General features: G+C 36.0%; 2 protein-coding genes across 3 annotated transcripts in view; one reads left to right on the forward strand and one right to left on the reverse strand.

Moving 5' to 3' along the window:
- Positions 1–13,200, reverse strand: part of LOC149077550 (uncharacterized) — a 49,785-nt gene extending 36,585 nt beyond the window's left edge. The window contains exon 1 of one of the 2 annotated variants that reach the window (XM_089245111.1): positions 12,678–13,200. The gene's annotated coding sequence lies outside the window, so the exon portion shown is untranslated. The remainder of the gene's footprint in view (positions 1–12,677) is intronic. The other variant, XM_089245112.1, reaches the window with a different exon arrangement.
- Positions 1–18,079, forward strand: part of Rab3GAP1 (RAB3 GTPase activating protein subunit 1) — a 215,056-nt gene that overhangs the window by 73,108 nt on the left and 123,869 nt on the right. The gene's annotated exons all lie outside the window — the stretch shown is intronic.

The raw sequence follows: 18,079 nt of genomic DNA on the forward strand, positions 1-18,079 counted from the left end.
TCTTAAAATAGCCAATAATATTTTTGATAGGAATGAATGTTCCAGATTTAGTAAGGACGTAGTAAATGAAACAGGGTGAGGCTGACCTATCTCAAGGGGCAAAAAACATCCAAACTTCGCTCTCGATTTCTTATGCGAGAGATTAAGTAATGCAATCGATGTATTAATATGTTGGGAAGTTCTTTCGGCACCTATTTGCTGGTTTTAAAGAGCTCGTTCTAAGGATCCGGATTCCAGTGGTGAAGTTATGTTCCATAAATAGCGAGTGCCCTTCCTCCACCTATAAGGAATGGTACTTTTACTCTTATCTAACAGAAAATTCATGATCATAAAAAAAAAATGTTTTTACAATCCTTAGCCTCTTCTTTTGCACATATATACATCTGTATGTGTGTATTTTACACTGATCGGTATTGCGTGACTATGGACTTGACTGTCTTGTTTTGTGCGGGAGGGTAGGTTGGCAAGAGACGCTTTCATATTTGCCGGCAGCCCCCTTCTGGCCTCGCTAATTTGAGCTAGTTCTTTGTATTTTAAATGGCGTTGGACTTCTCGTTATAGGGCCGGAGGAACATCGGATTACACAGAAATACAATGGGTTGGAAAATGGCTGGGCGATTAGTTCCAGTATCTCCCATACCGCGCTGGTATTATGTATTTAACTTTTTTGTTATTCTGGGCCGAAAGTGTCGATGGCATACTGTGAACGTGTAAGCAGGAGAGAAAAAGAAACACTTCCGAATTTTATGGTCTTGGTTCTCTCTCTTCTCCTTTCTCTCAAAGATTCTCGGCGAAATGTCTGATGATATTAATGAGATGAATTTTTTTTAGTCTTACAATCTCCGCCAGACTCTTTTATGAAAGTAGCATATGAAAAATATTAGCCTATTTTTATACATAATTTGTAACGAATACCGACTTTTATAGGTGTGAGGTCAGCAACATTTGTGTACCAATGGATGACCTCACTTACCGAGTTTTCTTAAAAAGTTGCGTACAATGAGTAACTGCCACTTGAGCCACATTAATTTACTTCCCACTGGGAATCGCTTTCCAGATAAACCATTTACCCTTTCAAAAAAGATTTTGAGCCATTTCATGTGTAATGAATAATTAAGCTAAGAGAAAATGCATTTAAAAAAAAAGTGAAGCCTTAAAACATAAACGGTTTCACTACCTACGATATGACTTTTAATACCAAACTGAACAATCTGAACATTGTAGGAACTTATATTTTCACTCTGCATAGAGTGTGTGTGTATGTGAGAAAAAAATTAGCTGTCTATACCATATAGCACACCACCTCACAAACTTTTTTCAATATGACTCACGAACACAACTGCATAGTGCAGATAATATATAAAATATGAATATGCAAATGTATTGTTTGAAATTTGTGTACTGCCTATTTGAACATTTTCGTTCTATGATTTGAACATGACACAGTGAAACTTCAATACCAATCAAACTGTTTGAAATTCTGATCCATGAGTTATATTGATACACCTTAAATCAACTGCTCCGACAAGGGGACACCAGCATCGTTTAGTAAGGGACAATTCCAGGTTGTGGTGTCGCAGTAAGTTTATCCCTGTTGTTAATAAATGGAATAACTTAGCTCCAGGGGTCGTGAATTCTAATACAATTCACACGTTTAAAATAAACTATGATGAACATAGTGGAATGAATCGAGAGGCTATTCATACGTAGATAAGACCACCATAAATTTTTCTATTGTGGGCAGTGCATTATATAGTATTAATTGTTAGTTTTTTTCTTCTCTCGTTAAATATGCTTTTATATTGGGTTGCTGTATTTTGGTTATATTAGTCATCCATATTTTTTACGAGCATCTTTTTTCAGCCACCTCGTTGGGCAATTTACCTGTTGGGATCTTTGTATTTGTATAGCGTACATAGTGTATAAAATAAAAGATATGTTTAGTTTTTCATCTTTAAATTGTTCTCCATCCAGTTGTGAAGTCGTTTATCTCAACCTTCGGTCAGCATTCATCTTTTTTTTTATAGCGCTTCTTGGTGTTTCACGAAAATTACTCTGAAATTTTGGACACTTCCTAGAACGAATTAAACGATTTTCTATAGAAACCTATGAAAATCGCGTTTCGGCTAACGAATGGGATTCCGGAACAAATTGTCTTCGTTAATCAAAGTATCACTGTAATCCGAAAAAGAGGTCTCACGTGAGCAAACTTCCGTAAAGAGCAATATTTCTCAAATTTAATACTCTCAGCAATTTTTTTTCCGGCATTTTTTCAAAACTGTCTTACATATACATTATATGTGAATGTCCTTACACGTGAGTTTAATTTAGCGGAAATTTCTGATTTCTTTCACTTCTATTGATCTTCCAAGAATCGTTCAATATAACAACAGAAATACGGAGATTCGTCAGCTCCATTTCTTTTTTATCCATACCCAGAATTCCCACGGCTGTGGATAACGTTTCCCTTTTGATTTCACTTTTTATCTCGGATTGTCTTTGTGGTTATTAACCAACCATCCCTTGTAAAAATGACCTTGCTGGTATTTTTATTTCATTTTATTTTATTTGTTTATTTTTTTCAGCTTGTGATTCTCGTCTAGACGCCCCTTCTCCGTTACCGCCATCATTATTATTATTTCTTGTTTTTAATGTTCCCGAGATTACACGAGATCTTTCTTCGTGGAGAAGTTGAACTGCCGAAGTTACATTGTACTATGTGTATATCTATCTTGCCTTCGGGGCAATCCGTTGTTTGATAAGTCCAGAAGAAAATAGAGATTGAGACGGAGACTTGAACAGATTTGGCTCAATTATCAAGATCTTTTTCCGAGATTGTTCTTCGGAAGACAGACGAGGGCTGGCTGGCTCTGATCAGATTCTGTTTGTGCCCGCTACACTTTCATTGCTGCTTCTTAGTTCATATATTGTTTCTTGTTTGTCTCTCTCGGTTATTGTTGTTGTTTACATGACGTTAAGTTGCAGTTCTCACGGCTCCTAAGAGACCCTATGTGAATATCATTATCATATAAAACAGATGCGATGAGGGATGATATTATCGAAGTGTTCCTGGTGATATCATGAGTTTCAATTTCATTGTTTCGGTGTAGCTTTACGAATCGAAGGCACATTTGATTGATGCAGTGTGCTTGCACAGAGAAAAAAATACTCTAGGGTCAAACTGTTAAAACCGTGCTATTCACAGATCTGATACTACAATATACTTTCGATCATCCTATGGTGGATTGTCCGAGAAGTGCATTAATCGGATTACAAAAATTTCATACCCTCACGGGAGGTGAAATAAAGCCAAGCATTCAAATTATTGCACTGAACGACGGGTAATATTATTTAGTTCATTTGAAGACGTATTTTTATTCATTCAATTTTTACTTAAATGAAAATTGTTATGATTATTTGGATTATTAAAATTTGTTTTACACATAAATTGCGGTGTTTTTGTAATGAAAAGTATGAAGAAGGAAAAAAGCAGACTTCACGTCTGTGAAGCCCAATTTTTGTTGCTTTATTTGCATCCACGGTACTTGAAGTTATCCTGGAAAAAATGGGCATTTAAGATCCTTATAACTTGATTATATACTGCTCAAATGCTTTTGGTACGAAATTGTGAGGGCCCGGGCAAATGCTGCACTTGTCGGCGCAAAAATCGTACCCGGTTTGTACGGTGAAACTACGTTAAATGTGCGAATAAAAAAGTTTTCTTTGATGCGATATATTTTTTTCACCCTCTTCAATTTTCAGCAGAGCTTTACGAAAAAACCTGAGGATAGAAGTAAGTGAATATTAATTTTAAGCCAGGAAATTGCATGAATACATTATTTCATTCGAACCCTTTTTAATCATATATTTCAAATTTTACATTTTTTCCCCTCATTTTTGATGGTATAACCATGGTTTTCTGTTATCCGTGTTCCCCATCTCATTCATTCATCATTACCCCGAATAATCAAGGTTCTACTGTATCTCTGATACAGTAGAACCTTGTTATAGTATACAATATAGTATACCTCCTGTATCAGAACCTAGTCTGATACAGGAGACGGATGTCATAATGTTGTGTTTGACCATATTGAGCTCACTTCCTCGCACATTATTTTATGGGATTCTCATCACCTTCCACCCACTCTTCAATCTCTGGTCCGTTGGATTGTCTTGGGGGTGGGGTATCATTGAGTTAGCCTTAAGCTCTATTGTCTAGCCTGGTTGAATAGTCTTTGACAAATGTGTTTGCCTTCTCCTGCTGTAATGAAGCCAGTGGTATTGGCTGGCTATACACTGGTCCAGCCCAGTCCAATGTTCTTTGGCGAATATTTGCTTCCAGAATAATCACCATGTTGGGACTGTTGGCGTTCTTCCAGCAATGTGGGGCTAGACTAAGGCGGCTCCTTTGATTTGGGGTTGGGGCTGGAATGTCCTGGTTGTTCTTTTCGATCAGCCTCCAACATTTCACGATCATTGTCAATGGTGGAACGGCCATAATACTTGCCCGTGGCCAACTCTGGAACGTATTAAACCTGGATGGACACGAGTATGGCTGTAGCTTAATGAGGAAAAAACTTTCCACTCGAAGTGAGAGAGAGGTACCAAATTTTCCGTTTGATTGTATAATACAGTAGAGCATCGATTATCCAAAACAATTGGGGACTGGGATTGTTCGGATAACTGATTTTTCGGTTAGCCGATCATTCACGGAAAAAAATTGTACCAGTGTCATAGGAGCAATATGATACTGGAAACAGTGATATTAAACTATATAGTACATTTTGTGTCACACCCCTAACAAATAACACAGAGATCTGACTAGCCTAGTTTGACAAGTTTTAAATGGTCATTAAAGTAGGCCTACAGTTTGGAGGAAAGTCCAAATTTTTCTTTTACTTCATTGCTTCAGAGCTGAGATTCGTTTTTTTTGCCGCTAAATCTCGCAAACGTTTTAAAGACAGCAAATTGGACATCATCACATTCTTCTTGTTGTTCTAATCGCTTCACATTCTTCCTCCCCCCCCCCCCTACTTTCTCGAGGCAGTGACTTTGTCGACTAGAACACTTTCGGTTAACTGATGTTTTGGTTGATCGGTATTCGGGTAATCGATGTTCTAATGTAAGTCCTTTTTTTTTTTATTCTCTCTCTGATCCTACGTGCGTGCTTGATAATCTGTGCTGGATGTCTAACTGTAAATTCGGAATTAAATCCTACTGAACTATCCGAGGCGAATCCCTTACTTTCTCTTGTCATATCAGTAGAATGAGTGAGTGAGTGACCTTATAGAGCTTTCCGCATCATCAGATCTGATTCCCACGAGGAGGGAGGGGTGAAGATCCGCGCACCGGAACAAAAGATTATAGAAGGAATAAGTAAAGAGCCACACAATCAACACAGCGACCAGCAAAATACAGCATAAATACATATTCACGTTTGTATTATTCTTTTTTTTCTTCTTCTTCTTCTTCTCCTGCGGTTGACCAGCATGATGGTCCCCGCTGGTTCACAGAACGCGGAAGCGCGAGGCTTTCTCCATCGAATCAGAATGGATGAAATTTTCGCTTGGCTTGTTTCGAGAGAGGCTGTAATGCTTCTTGCTGCATACATTATAGAAAACATTGTGCGCACAAATACGCACGCCATGAACTGCAGAAAATCGGTACGGAAAGAGATTGTTATTTCCGCGATATCGCAGTTACGTGTATCTTTATTTATTTTTTTGGTCTTTTCTTTCCGCGCACATACGATGTTTTGATACAAGTAGATGCCTTGAGGAAAAAACTGTTACCACATTAATATACACAAAGGATTATACCCGCTTTCTCAGTTTTTACTGCGACAGAACATGTTTTTTTTCTTTCATGGGGCTCATCTCCAGTGCCATGTCGGTCTACGATGCATGTGATTAAGGAAAGAGCTTTTCTTTTTAAAGATGGTTCTGAATAGTTTTTCTATTAGTCCACATGGAAAAGAAAAATGGGCGATTTGATTACAGATTTATAAATTCTTTAAACAATTTATGAGCAAATTCACAGGTCTGATTCCACAGCAAGTTAAAACTTTTAGTGCTGACAGTACTTTGAAGTAGCACCAACTTTTTAACCCCCGTAACATTCCCTACATAGGTTATTTAGCGTTGCTATTTTGTTTTTTAAATATTTTAATTTTAGTTAGATGACCCCCACGTAAAATTGTTTATTGCTTTACACTTTTGTGTAATGCAGTAAAAAAATGCGATATGCTCCCTAACAAATGTATGAAACAAATTATGGCTATCTTAAAAAATAATATTAAAGTAAAATAATAAAATATTCGTTATTACGTGCGCAATTTGTTGCTTTCTCCCCTAGGCCTTAGTTAGAACTAAAATACCACAGTACTAAATACCATACCAAATACTAGTACCAAAAATTTTTCATAATAATTATTTTATTTTTTCATAATGTATTACTGAAAGGGTTAACCTCTTTGCGATCATAGGCGTAATATTACGTCCAAACACCAGTGGAATAATTTCAAGTAAGTTCTCTGCGGAAGTTCTTTTTTCTTTCTACGCTCCTGCGAATGATTTTTTTCCCGCACATGTAATATTTGTATATCTTTCAACTATACATATAAGAATGAAAGAGAACACGTAGGGTGAGGGTGAAAGGAGGACTCCAAAAAAAAACCATTCTTATCTATTATACTTTTTCCTTTTATATATTTTTCTCTCCCCCTTCTTTTTTCTGACGTGCAGTTAGGTTAGCGCAAAGTTACCGGATTTATCGCCGATTCATCAGATGAAAACAATCCAAATTTCTTGCCGAAAGCTTGTACGTGAAATGGTTAAGTCAAAAATACTGAGTGTAAAAATACTGAAATTTCCAGCAAAGCCTTTCGAATCGGATTACGTTGTTTGCTGATTGGTCGAAACCACACACTGGCTGCTCGATCGCTCTGAGTCACTCCTTATTATTTCAAGTAGGATATTTATCTACTGCAAATGGAAGCAAATTGCTCAGACTATTTCGTCGTGTTTTTATGTGTTCAAATCATTTTTTACTCTCCAACTTATAGCATTTTCTTGGTGATTTTTTTCCCCTTGTAGAATTCGAGATTTTAGTTTCTTAGATTGATTTCTGATTTCATTCGTCTTAAGTAAACATCCAGAGAAAAGTGTGTCGTAACGCCCGACTTCACAAGAGTTCTATCATAATTTCGAATTGGTTCGCCGTAATCGTTTACAGCGCATGGTGATCGTATGAAATGACGAATCCATCAATCAAATCAATCCTTGAGTATGTGTGTGATCGTGAGTTGTTTTCGATAAATCGAAATTCACCGTTTTTCGTGGAAAACTTATTCGACCTTGGTCAAGAATCTCTCTTTTCGAGCTCTTTTCGTCTTTTTCGAGCTCTCGTATTTCCCTTCGATGGAATTTATTTTTGGAGAATGGAATTTTTTTGATCTATTACACGTATTTCGTCGGGATATATCAGCCAAGGCTATTTGTTCATGGAGTGCTCCCTATTATTATCTATCATATATACTTCTTGAAATAAGTTTCACTCAAATTCCACACCGTCTGACGTGTTTTCCGATCGAAATGTTTATATATTTATGTAAAAATAGAAATTTTCCACCCAGATTTTGTTCTTAATGATAAAGTTGACTTGTATTTTGTGGAAGAGTTAAAGAAAATGCCTAACATAACTTGAACCAGAAAATTTTTCCACCTTTCGTCATCATCATATATAAAATTTTCCACTCTCTGACCAGAGTTTCTCGAAATGTGTGTCATAGTTCCTAGGGGGTGTCACCAACCTTTGTCCGGGGCATCGCGACGTCCTGGTTTTATCGATGTGTTTCTGTCCTCAGTTCTTTTATGGATGCAAAATATCTACTGGACTATTCTGGGGACCTGCGGATAAACGTTGTCTAGGACAGGGAAGCCGCGGTTCACAAAAGTTTGAGAATCACTGTTACAGACAAATATGTGGTCGAAATCAGTGTCAAAATCTTCCCGAAGGGCTCGATAAACGCCGACTTAAGAAGTTAGGTGACGTAATAAGAGAATGGGAACTTCATTGTAAATGCATCGAGAGAGAGAGTTGTTTTTGCAAATTGAATTTATATATGTGATTGATCACACAAAAAAAGTAAGTTTTCACTATATACATGGATATATAAACGAAACGACGAAAAAATTCGGTGTCTTTCTCCTAGAATAAGATAAAAGTGAATCGAAATCCAATTTTTTTTCAGGTGAAAAATCTTTCTAAGTGGATAATGAGAGTTTCGGTTGAATTTAAATAGGACAGGTCACGGTAGGCGATTAGTTAGTTATAAGTGATGGGCAAACGGTTGCGATAATTTCATGGTCGATCTGTAATCTGAAATTAAAACCATTAATCCATTCCGACCCCATTAAGAACGTGTCAGGAAACTCTCTACATATATAGTTACTAAAATTAGGCAGTGACATACAATATTAAATCATACAGGTATATGAGATGAGACCAATATATGATAATATCGAAGAATATTTTCATTCTTACATTTCTTATCCTTTTTCGCTCTTCCCCATTTTTAATGGTTTTTAATGTTGTTTTTTTTCCAAGTTAAGACTTGAGATACGCATATATGTATCTCAAATGGTTTTAGTAAAGATATCGACCCAAATAATTATTATTTCTTTTTTAAAGGGTATTTTGGCATACAATAAACACAAATGAATCGAGTTTTTTTAATAGTCGCTTTTGGCTCAGGTGTGAAGAGGTTGCAGTGTAGAAAAAAATAAATAAAAACATTGATTACCATAATGAATTGAATTTAATACGCAGCTCATATATCTATTTTTACGTTTGTGGTGGCCTTATGGATGTGAAATTAAGAATTTCAAATACAGTGAAACTTGGCTAATTCGAATTTTGGATAATGCGAACTTTTACTAATTCCTTCGAGTTTTGTTTCTAATTAAATGTTAAAAATTTCTTGTTTAATTCGAATTTTTTTGGATAATTCAAAGCTGGACGGAAAAAAATCATGATTTTTTTTTCATGAGCAAATTCAGTTTGCGAAAAATTCTACGTGATTTGAAGAAGTAAATGAAACAAATGTGCACATGAAACGCTCAAATAATAGTCATCAGAGTTCACTAATGAACATTTTTTATTAACGCATTGACAATAACATCAGAATTTTAATAGAAAGAAAATGATTGTGGAATGAGAGGAAAAAAAGATTAAAAATGATATATTTTCAAGAAGTATATCCATTATTCTTTGGCTTGCTACACCAATCAATTTTTTTGGAACAAAGAAAGCTATTTATCTGAATCTTGACTATTTCATTAAAAAGTTGGACTAATCATTCCAAGACCTTGAAGGAAAAAGACCCACCCTCACAAAAACCAATCAGAAGTAAAAAATATTGATTAAATTCATTCATACATCGTAAATTCGGAAGGTTAATCTATAAAAAGTTCATTTAGAAAAAAATTATTCTGCTGTTAGTCAATTTTTTCTTTCACAATTCTGAAGAAACTCTCCACATTGTCATCTTATCCATGTTAAATTCACCTCACTCTGCGCGTATTTTGCGGAACCAATTAATCGCGTAAAGCGAGAAGCATCTGTATTTTGCTCATTCTGATTTTGAATTTTTTTTTTAATTTTATTGACACAAAACATACAAAACGGGAGGGTGGGGGGCAATAAAACATGAATAGGGAAAAACAAATACAATGGAAGAGGGTGAAAATCAATGCATATAACCATATTAGACTCAAGAGATATATAACATTTTTAATTATGACTCAAGTTTTTGTTCTGAAAAACGATAAAACAAAATCCTATCGGTATATTAGTGGCGTTGAAGGCACTTAGTCATTCTTTAGCACTTAGTGTTTACCACTTTATATGTTGTTTCAAAAAGCGAAATCTTCAACATAGAACAAGAAGCCAAGCCAAACCGATGCCCTGAGAGATATCAAGGGTTATCCATTTCGCTCAAAAAAATCAAGAAAAGCAATCAAGGAATGCAATGATTTAGTCTTCCCCTATTATATTATTGGGATAAATGATATACACCACGGCATCATGGCCAAAATAAGAGGGAAGCTGACGGGACTCATATTTGGAAACTCAAGGTGGGAGGTTAACTAACATTTTAGTTTTTCAGTTCATAAATTCAGTAAAAAATCAATATGAGCGGTGGCCAGCTGAAAATCTTGGTCCAGAGGGTGTGTGTGTGTGGGTGGGTGGATGTGGGTAAGCATGAACATCGTATCGTTTAATAGTCACTAATTTACTACCTACAGTATGAATTGAAATCATACTTCAAATCAAGATGAAAGAGCGTGATTCATTTTTATAAAATACTCATCATAGATCATTAGTCAGTAGTATATTCATGTTACGGTAAAAACGATGAACCGGTGATTATGTATAATCGCCAGTTTTATATAACCATCAACGATTTCGGTAAGTTTGATAAATTTTGTTCACATATTGAGTGCATTTATCATATTTACAGGTGATTATGTACATTCCCCAGGTCCTATTGGTATGATAAATCGTTAATGAATTACTTAAATTTACCGGACATTATGCATCAACGTCAGTCTGGGATGATGAGTTACATGCGTAACGTTGGTTTCGTTCGCATATGGTGATATGGTAAAAAAAGCAAACATTACAAGATCAGTATTTAATTTTTTTTTCTCATACTTATTCTCATTTAATTCAAGCGGGAATACGCAGTGCATGTATCACGTACGAGCAAAAAAACCGATGAACTGGTTTGAAATGAAGAAAAAGAAGGTGATAACTTTTTTTTATTATTTATTTTCCTGTCACCTATTTATAAACTTATCATCTTCGTTTCGGAATTATTCACGCTTGCAAAAGTGCAAAAAAAGTGAAATTGATTATTTTACCAAGCCGGTGATAATCACTGGTCGTCTCGGTAAGAGTTTGGTGAATTTTTTTTAACATCTATCACGTTTGCCGGCGGTTATGCATAATTCCCCCAAAACCAAGTTGGTAAGTTTTATAATTAAATGGGGGGGGGGGGGGGAATGAAAAATGTCGCCCTCATTTTCCAAAGTTTTTTCAGTGTGCGTCGCAGCTCCTATGGACTTTGGTCAGGGGACTCTTGTAATAATCAAATAAATTTTTTTGTAGTTATTATTGTACTTTTTGTTCCAGCGTGACGTTGAAACCTGCATGCGTTTTTCGCGATTTTCACCCTCTCAACGTGGTTTGCGACACCGTGTTCCGTTGCAATTTTTCTTCCTCTTGATGTGTACTAATAACCCTCTGAATTTGTCAGTCCATTTTACAGAACACTCTGTATGAACAAAATTTATCAAACTTCATAAAATGGTGGGCGGGGTTATGTATGATCCCCACATTTATTACTTTTACCGTAACGAAGCAAATGCTCTCATCCAATGTGTGCCAGTATGGAGTGAGATATTTCGAGGCAAAATCATATTTGAGAGTACACAGTGAGTACGATCGTGATTCCCAACGGTGTGTCGCAGTACTTCAAAGTGCCACTGAACTACTTAGAATTCGAGTAAGATTGATGCGAACTGGGTTAATTCGAAATCCAAAGTCACTGGAAAAAGTTTCGAATTATCCAATTAATCTATCCCGGATTCGTAAAATGACTACACTTTTAACGTCCGTAATGACTGTCATATAACGTGTCAACCGCAAATGTGTGACTACACTACGAAACTTTTTCCACAAATTTTTATAAATTATGATATAATTGATCTTAGCTCGTACATTTATTCCACTGTTCTGGAATCAGCATCAGTGCAAAATTCCTTGACTATGGTCAAAGCCTGATTCACAGAAACAGTTCATAATCATCCATTATGAAACTTTCCTAAATTTCGATTATCACACATGCTTATGCTATTAAGGAAATATACTTCCATTGACGTATTACAATCTGAACTTTCGATACGTTTTCCATATTCTTAACGACGACAAAAAAATTCAGATTTTGAATGGCACATCTTGTTATATAGGCTGAAAAAACATAATCGGTGTGAAGCAGTACACATTCTCGATGCACACCAGCTGAACAATATTAAAATGGGCATTGAATTATCAAAAAGAAAAACCAAATTTTCAAACTTTTATTTGTTTTTGAAAATTTATTGTTTAACAACTTGATCGAGAAAAGCAAAGAGGTTTCTTAATCACCACATTTTGTCACTGCAGCTACGCCATACCTGTAATTTTCTAAGGCATTTTCAGAATTAATGAAATAAAAAACCAGGCCGAATTTCGAATGCCGGTCTATCTATTCTATCTTTTGCTATAGCTTAGTTGGTAGAACGCTCGACCCGCATTCGAGGGTTCGTGTCCCGGTAGCGGCAAGGATGAAATTTTTCCAAAAATCAGTATCTCTACATAAATAGTCAGTTTTTCTGTATATCTTGTATTGAAAAGTGGAGAGTACATCTTTCTCTTTACAAAGTTCGTGGATTGCGATTTCTTACATCAACTTTTCAAAATCGCGTAAAATCGAAAATGCGTGAGGTGAGGGATATCTGTAACTCCATGCAACACTATTGTCTTATAGTACAGTATTAAATATATAATAAAAAATATGCACTGAATTATTATAATTCTATATTTGATGAAATCTTAAAGAGATTGTCACTCACCTTCCTCCGAAATGTTCTCGAATGTTGTTTTTATTTTTCTCTCCTGTCTGTCAACACAAGTTTCCCATAGGGAACGAGGAAAAGAAGAAAGAACTGCCAAAAAAGAGCAAAAAAACTCCCAACATTGCTTCAAGAAGAACTCTCTCTTCCAAGGAATACCCGTTCGGAAGTCCGTAGCTAATATCTCCGTTATTTTGTAACTATCCCATTTTCTCGTGAGATAATAATAATAATAAAAAAGAGTAGCGAATACACAAAGAAACAATGATGCCAATAAGAGTGAAAAGAAGTCCAAGTTCTCTCCGAGTAGGAAAAAAAAGACAAGATATGCTTTTTTTTTCTGTTGTGGCTACCTACTTTGCAGAGTTTGTAACAAACGCGCGCGTGATTGTCTACCTCTGGTGGCTGTGGAAGCCTAACTAACCGTGGCTTGTTGTGGTCTCGAGGCTGTCCGAACCTCGACTGTTGGTGCTTTGGTTTTCTATGCTTTCTCACTTCACTTACCGACCGACCACACGAAAACACTCTTCTCTCTCACTTGGAAGGAAACTCACTTTAGAAGGGACCGGTTTTTTTGGTACTTTTTCTGTGATTTGCGTTTTCTTTCGGATCTTCCCTCTCTATGGATGAGTGAATGGACATTTTTCTTCTACTTTTTCATTCTTTCTTAAGCGTTCTCCCCCCCCCCCCTTTCAATGTCTACTGCCTTGACCGTTTCTAAATTACCCCGTTCAAGATGTGAAAGTTCACTGTTTTTTTTTTTTTTTTTTTTTCAAAGGTCTCTCTCTTATAATATCATCTTTCAGTTTATTTCTCGCACCTTTTGTGTTTATTGTTCTGCTTTTCTTTATAGTACTCTTTTCTTATTGGGCATTCATGGAATTGTTTCCGTTTTTTCCCCCTTTCCGCTAGGAATTAACGGAAAAACTTGTGGGCAATGGAACAAAATGATAAATCCCTAAGAAAAATATTTAATTTGAATGGGACTTAAATGATAAGCCTGAAAAGTATTTTCTGTATGTTGTGTACTAATGGGCTTATTGTAGCTGTAAATGTATGCATGGGTTGTGGTTGAAGATCTGGGCGGATTACCCTTTTCACCCTTAAAAAACGTCTGTAAAAGAACTTTTTATAGCATAAACAATGGTAAGACTATAAGAATATTTTATCATTCCAAAAATCGTGATTTGCGAATTTCGCTGAGATATTTGAATTTGAAAATTCGTGAAAAAGGGCAAAGAACGGCTTAAACTAACTGACAATGCTCTTTTCCTTCATTTATGCTGTTCTTTCTTCTTAGTTTCTGAATTTGAATACTTCAGCGATTATTTCTCTTAGGAACCATGGAAATTCTTTGGTTAGCCTCAGGAGAGACAGTGCAACAACTTTCTCATTGGAAGTTAAGGGACAGAGCGACCGTATAAAAATTTAAAAGTTGTAACTTTTTTACTAATAATTTTTTTTTCATTTGACCGGCATTTAAGATGATGGGTGACATCATTCGAAACATTTTTTCTAATTGAAAATTGTCTCTAAAACCAATGATGATTCAGGAAATAGCCATTGGGCAATGATAAGAGTGAACAACCTATATTGATATGTGGAATCTTTGATGCAAACATCCTTTCAAACATTGATTTAAACCTTTTCTATATCGCGGACCATATGAAAATAAATACACAGTGGAGCCCTTGTACCTGTACCGCGAACACCCTATAACGAAGATCAATCTCGAGCCTCCCCCTTCCCCATATAAAATCCAAAATGTATTATTTGTTTATAACTTACACGGTATAAAAATTTATTTGATTTTAATCATTGAATTTTGTTACTTAAATGATGAATATTTTGAATCAAGTTCGTTTTATGGAATTTTCGATGCAGCGAAATGAAGCGAAAAAATTAACAGCACATTTTCAGTGAATACCTAATCAGCTCTACAGGAAAGACTTTGAAGCATTATTTTTCAAAATTGTTTTTTCTTTTGTCTGCTCTCACCATAGCCATAGTGGAGTGGTGGTACGATGCTTGTCTACCACCATGAAAACTGCCGTCAGGTCCGCGAGTTCGGTCCTTGGAAAACAATACATATTCAAACAATACAGTTCTTTCCGTACCGGACCTGAGGCGACTACCGATAGATGGTGCCTTCACTTTCACTTGCGACCCAATTCGATCGGTAGAAAATTTCTGGTTAATTCATTCGAGATGCAAAACCTTTGGTGTCAACACTTGCTATATCTGTCACCACTACTGATCGATAATGAAATATTTTCTCACCTTCCCGACCAAGGAAATTAATTTTGAATTTTCTTGATGAAAGTTTTTGTTACCCATAATGTTGTGGCTCATTGTGAAATGCGTACAGCCATTCACATTGTGAAATGTGTATAGTTTGTATCTTTTTTCTAACAAATTTGACCGGGAGATAATCAAATGTGAATAGAGAAGAAATTAGTGTTCCTGAAATTCTCATGAGAGAAGAGGATGGGAAATAGAATATAAAATATATTAGCGAAGGAAAACAAGAATTAGAAATTGTTTTTGTTAAATTTCAAGGTACACCAGTATAATTTTCAGCTTTATACTCTTCCAACGTACACGATCTTTTCGTTTCAAGGTACAAGATGTGCCACCATTTTGGAAGAATATTAATAATTTTCCCTCTTCGTTCACACTGCTTGGTATAGTTTATCAGTCGACTGCATTATTACTAAATATAGTTCATCAACCTTGCAGTGTGTAGAAAAACAAAGCAAAAACAAGAGCACAATTTTATAACTAAAATGTACCTACTTGCAAAATCTGCCAATGGTCACAAACAAAGAACTGAAACAACACTTAGTTGCGAGGATATGAGGATATGTATTTTTTTATCCCTTGCACTCCAAAAACATCAGCTAGAATACAATGCTATCAAATCTATTTGAAATGTTTCAAGGCTTACTATGCTCAAGGTACAAGTTTCCCGCTGCGCTTCATTTTGGTATCTATATCTTTTCCATTATAGATAGATAGATAGAACTAAACCGCTCACAACCCCGGACTGATGCAAAGCACCTTACTTCCGTTCCCTCAAAAGAGGCAGAGTTGTGTCGGAAAAGTAAGCAAAGATTTATAGTGGTGGCTTCCCTTGCCCCGTGCTCGCAAGTTTCGAATTACTCGCGTCGTTCTCCCCAGGAAGACAGCCATCAACCAATGCAACATACGAGCCATTTGACAAAAATGGGTGACTGAATCCAATGACTAGGGAGAAAAATTGCACGTGCGCCCAGTGGCACATAAGGGCCGGAGACCGCAGCCTGGGATTCCGAAAGAAATGTGGAAAAGACTTGTGGGCAAGAAAGAAGAGGAAGAAGCTGGCAAGTTGAAGTGGGAGAGCTTTGAGAATGATCAAAATACACAATACACAATGTATACAAATTACATATATACCGCGCCTCGACTGTGACGGGAAACGAAGAAACAAAGCCTCCGTCCACAGTGCTGAGCAGTTTTGCCTGACCTATTGCAGAATATGCAATATACACACACACACACACACAGAATTCACACAGAGCCTGCACTGCAACGGGAATAATCAAACAGAGCCTCCGTTGACAGTGCTGGGCATTCACATTTGAATTACATGCATATATTATTTACTTTACAAAAATTTCCCTTTTTTTTATACCATTGGGAATGCACAAAAACATTACTGTATGAAGGTAGTATTGGGTACAAATATCACCATAAACTCATACAAATATATATTCAAGGTTACAAATTACTATCATACTAAAAAGTGCGGCGGGAACAATCAAATACAGCCCCTGTTCACAGTGCTGGGTGGCAGCGATCACATTTGATCTTTTCCATTATAGCTGCTCAGTGCAGTATGATATCATTTCTTTCAAACCGAACTCGGCCCAGGCTCTATCGACTTCAGCCAATTTTAGCCACTTTCTTTGTCAAGGAGCCAGACCGTATCAGAGAAAACTTTGTTACACCCAATTAAATGTACATGCATAGAATTTCAATATATATACAGGGTGCATAGCAAACGGGGGTATGACATTTTACTGGCGAACCATTGATTTTAGAGGTTTACCTCTAATTAGAAAAGTTTCCAAATAACATGCTAACGTGCAGTACTTAGATATGTTATGCATGTTCCAAGGGGTTGTTAAGTTATTAAAATAGAAAACTTAACTTTTCATACAGTTCCCGTGTGCCCCAAACCCCAATAAAAATGTTGTTGCCAGATCTCTCATGTTCCAATAAAAAAAATTCCAAGTTTCTAAGTACAATATTACGTGAGTAAAACAGTTTTTTTGCATTTAACGCTGTTTTTTCCCAACTTTCCTCGGTTTTTCGAATCCGGGAATGTCTCAGTGAATATTGCACTTAAGGTATAGAAACATAGATTTTTTTTGACAACGGGAGACAGCACAACAACTTTCTAATTGGGATTATTGGGCACACGGGAACTGTATAAAAAGTTAAGTTTTCTATTTTAATAACCTCACAACCCCTTGAAATATGAGTGGCACATCTGAGTAGGCTACTGCACGTTATTTGGGAACTTTTTTTCTAATTGGAAGTATACCTCTAGGATTAATGGTTTTCCAGTAAAATGCAATACTGCCTATTTGCACCCTGTATGTTATAGTGCAAAAATATAAAAATTATAATATACTGTTACACAACTCGAAATGATCCTTGCACATTTGAGGTATTATGCTGCATACGCTTTCATAATGACAGTTCCAATAGTATTTTCCCGCATTGAAAAGAAACTATGACCGTTCTCTCTAAACCTAGATGAATGAACTTCTTTAACTACGTGTCGGTGCATTTCGTAGAGATTTGTGGCTCTTTACTAATTCTCATTCATTTATCCTGTAATTATAAGTATTTTGTCTGCATCAGTATTTTTTATATGCAAAACACGTAGGCATAAATCTAACACGTGTATAGAAGTGTCAAAAAAGAGTCTGGAAGGTTTGAAAAACACGCATGGGTATCGAGTTAAGAAATTCTATTTTACGGTTTTCTATTTCGTATTTATTCTATCGGTACATATGTTTCATGAATGTTCTTGTCAGCATTGAATAGTGATCGTGTGTAAATCAGAAACTTGAACAAAAAAGATTGGCTTCAAATGTATATTTGCATAGAAGTCTGTGTCTCTTCTTTCTTTATGTGACTCTTTTCCCACTCTCTTCCAGACTCATTGCCTTCGTCTGATATGAAGGATGTGAAAGTTTCTGCTTTTGAATATAATTTTCACTTGCTTTTCTTTTTCCTTCTTTCTTCAGAAATGCTTGAGTTTTAAAGAGGAGCCTTTAAAATTTTTCAACATCACCCGGTTTACCTTGAATCTTTATAAAAAAAAAAAAATGCACTCAATCTACATATAC

Source organism: Pholcus phalangioides, unplaced genomic scaffold, assembly GCF_987345545.1.
Source record: "Pholcus phalangioides strain wild (caught in Gottingen) unplaced genomic scaffold, Ppha-v1.0 ptg000015l_1, whole genome shotgun sequence".
NCBI classification, from domain to species: Eukaryota; Metazoa; Arthropoda; class Arachnida; order Araneae; family Pholcidae; genus Pholcus; species Pholcus phalangioides.